Source organism: Pinus tabuliformis, chromosome 4_1 (genome assembly GCF_031772625.1).
Source record: "Pinus tabuliformis cultivar Carrire ecotype Pingquan chromosome 4_1, CPIR1, whole genome shotgun sequence".
Classification (NCBI taxonomy): Eukaryota; Viridiplantae; Streptophyta; class Pinopsida; order Pinales; family Pinaceae; genus Pinus; species Pinus tabuliformis.
The window spans coordinates 710616318-710620591 of NC_142303.1; positions in this window are offsets into that span (position 1 = coordinate 710616318).

Sequence of the window (4274 nt, forward strand, 5' to 3'; positions counted from 1 at the left end):
GCAGAAGCTAGCAAGTTTGCAATGACCAGGGCAAAAAGGTTTGCTAAATTAAAGCCAAGGAAGCAGGTGAAGGAAAATGCAAGCAAAACCTTAGCAGCTAAAAGTCCAGCAATCATTCTTGAAACTCCTAAGTTTGTCAAGGGAAAGATATCTGAGCTTAAAGGAGAAACACCAGAATAGTCATCCAGTAAGCCAGTGCAAAGGAGACTTACTAGAAGCCAGATTACAAAGGAAAAGGGGAAAACAATGATTTCAGGAGAAGCTTCAAGCTTGAAGGGTGATTTAAGTGATATCTTAAGGGCTATTGACATTACAGAATCCCCTCTAGTGTAGGCAAATGTAACAAAAGTTGATCAAAAGAAGTTGAAAATGGTGAAATCCTCCAAAAAACTGGAATTTAAGGATGAGGTTGCAGCTTTTGTTTTCAAACCCAGAAAACCCTTAACTCGATCTAAAAAGATGCAGGAATCCGATATTGAATTGGAGAGAATAGAGGAAGCCTTTGTTGTTTAATAAGAGTTATAATTACCATCTTCAATACCTGAATGAGACAAAAGTACGGTTCCTACTACTCAAATGTAGAAGGCCAGTTATGAAGTCATGGAAAGAAGGTTAGAAGTTGTCAGCAATGAGATTGCTAAACTAAGGGCAAGAGCAAGAGAACATGTTGTTGAAAAGACAAACTTCAAAAGGGTGAAGGCTCTCTGGGAGGCTGAAAGAGTGCCCCAATTAGAAATAGTTAGCAATGAACAAAAATACTTTACCTGGACTGTCCCTGAAATCAATGAAGCCAAATTTGTAAGAAAAATTAATACTCAGCTCAGAGATACAAACAAGGGATTGAAGAGGAAAATTAAATATCTGGAAATACAACTAACCACTCTAGAAAAATGGTCTACAACAATGATGAAACAAGGTGTTAAAGAAAGACAGTAATGTAGATGTATTGAAAACAATTTTTGGCATATAAAGGAAGAACAACTGCAAAGAAGAACATCTATGAAGGGATGTGATTTTTATTTTTGGTTGATGCATCAATCTTCTCAAAATTTTGAAAAAATGCTCCCAAGCCACTGATTTTTGTAGGTCGTGTTGAAAAGGAACACACACAGCAGTTTCATAGCATGCTACGAAACTACGAAAGATTATTATTTGGCTTTTAGATGCATTATGGAGGAAATACTGGATCAGTTCTGAATTTTTAAGTTTCTATTGGCTATAGGTTCATGTGTGAACTCTCTGATATTAGAGGTGCAGGTAGCAAAGCTTCAAGGAATACTCCATAGGTGAAATGAAGGTTGTGCTATGAAAACAATGTATTTTTGTAAGCATAGTAATGTTTTCATCAACATGCTCAAGTTTCCTTTTTGCACAGGTGGAAAACAATACTTCAACAAATAATTAATGCTTGATACCTATACACTAGTAGAAAAATGTTTGAAGATAAGAACAAAGGGTTAAGGGATTAAAAATGAGGAACTCTATTTCCTGATTTTTAGGACAGTTAAGGCATAATGTAGTAGGTTTTGCAACAGCATCATGGTCATCATCAAACTCAAGGATAGGGATGGAAGCTGATTAAAAAATGTATTAAAGACTCAGATAAGGGTGTTGAAGACTTGTTTTAGGAGTTTTAGTCCTATCTTTATTAGGATTCTTAAAAGACAACTAGCTGTTAAGTTGTAATTAAACATTTTGTTTTTAAATAGATAGGGGTCTAAGTTAGGAATTTGAATTCCTTCAAAGGTGGATGATAGTATCCAATGATGTAAAGTTCTATATTAAGCTTGAAAATTGAATTCCTCAAGGTTGGAAATTTCATTAGTAAAAGAAAGATTGTGTTATTGTAAAAATTGTGTTTTTTCATACCTAATACAGAGATCAGTTTGATTACTCAAGATTCACAAAGAGTTTATATGTTTGATGTTATTATGGATTTATTCAATTACTTATTTGTAGTGGTATGAGACTATGATACTTAGAATTCATTGGAAAATGCTCTAACTTCCTTCACATGCTTGTAAACTGTGTTACTATTTTATTCATAAACCTAAACTCTAAGTGTCTTGACTTCCATATCTTGTTGATTATGTTGTTTTGTTGAAGACTATTCTGACTCCATAGCCCAATAGATATTTTCCAATCTTAGTTTCAACTAGCCAACTAGTTGTACCTTTGTTCATTTTGTTCCTAGAGTTAGCCATCTAATCATTAATCAAAAACCCTAAACCTAGTGAGAGAGCCCTCTCAAGTTGAGGAGGCTAAGCATCAACCAAAAGATTGGTTTGAAAGAGTTACTCAGAGTTTGCTTGATCAACAGCCTATCAAGGTCAGATTTTGTGATAACACATTACAAGGTATTTGAGACTCCTAAAGGCCTCCCACCAATTTGTGATTATGATCATGCTATTCACTTGATTCCAAGATGTGTTCCTCCAAACATCAAGCCTTACATATATCCCTATGCCTAAAAGAGTGAAGTTGAACATGTGGTTGCAGAAATGCTAGAGGCCAGTATAATTCAACCTAGTCAAAGTTATTTATTTGCTCTAGTAGTATTGATACATAAGAAGGATGGATCATGGTGTATGTGTCCAAATTATAAGGAGCTCGACAAGCTCACTATTAAAGATAAATTCCCCATTTGTGTCATTGATGAATTGTTGGATGAATTACATGGAGCAATTGACTTCCCCAAGCTAGATCTTCATGCAGGATATCATCAAATTAGAATGAATAATGAAGACATTCTAAAAACAACATTCAGAACTCATGAAGGTCATAATGAATTTATGGTTATTTATTTTGGCCTCACTAATGCACCTTCCACATTTCAAGGTTTGATGAATTTCATTTTAAAACCCTTAGAAAATTCGTGTTAGTATTTTTTGATGATATACTAATCTACAACAAATCTTGGAAGGACCATGTTCAAAATGTTGGCAAGGTGCTCAAACTATTAAAGGAGAAGCAATTATATCCAGAAACCTCCAAATGTTTCTTTAGAGGAGAGGAGGTGGAATATTTGGGTCATATTGTATGTCATGAGGGTGTTAAGATAGACCCTAAAAAAATTAAAGCCATTAAGGAATGGAAAATTCACACAACCCTAAAGCATATTCTAGTATTTCTCAAGTTGAAAATGTATTATCACAAGTTTGTTAAGAATTATGGGAGAATAGAAGTGCCTTTAAAAACATTACTGAAGAAACATGCATTTTCTTGGAATCTAGAAGAAACTAAAGCCTTTGAACATATTAAAGAGGAAATTTGTCAAGTCACTGTCTTCGCTAAACTAGACTTGACAAAAACCTTTTTTATGGAATGTGATGCCTTAGGAAATGGAATTGGTGTTGTTTTAATGTAAGAAGGAAGACCCATTTCTTTTGAAAGTCATCCAATCAAGGGAAAGTATTTACAAAAACCTATTTATGAGAAGGAAATGTTGGCAATACTACATGCACTAAAGAAATGGTGACCTTAACTAATGGGAAGTCACTTCAAGGTAAAAACATATCACGATAGTCTTAAATACTTGTTGGAACAAAGATTATCTTCAAAAGAGCAGCAAAAGTGGGTCACAAAGATGTTGTCTTATGACTTTGAAATCATCTACAAAAAAGGGAAACAAAATGTTGTTGCAAATGCACTCTCAAGAAATGATGAGGATGTGGAAGCATTGCTCTGTGCCATTTCTATTATCTAACTTTATTGGATTACTGAAGCAAGGGATGAATGAAAGAATAACGAAGAGGTGTGGAAACTCATTCAAATGTTGCAACAATATCCTAGTACATCTGACACATTTATATGGAAAAAATGATTCATTATGTTACAATGATCACTTATATCTTTGTAAGAATTCCCAACTCAAACAAAATATTCTTTTGGAATTGCACACCTCCCCCTTAGAAGGGCACTTGGGATTTTTAAAAACTTACCACAGGGTTAAGAATAATTTTTTGGGTATGGCCTTAAATATGATATTCAAAAGTTTGTGGTAGAATGTTTGGTTTTCCAAAAAGATAAAGTTGAGATAATTAAGACCCTAGGTCTGTTACAACTTTAGCCATTCTAATGCAGTGCTGGGAGGATGTATCAATAGATTATATCACATGTTTATCTATGTCTAAAGGAAAGAGTGTCATCATGATGGTAGTTAATAGACTTACCAAGTACACACGCTTTTGTGCATTATCTCATCATTTTAAAGCCAATATAGTTGTTATTGCATTTATGGAGACAATTCAAAAGATACATAGAAACCCATAGAT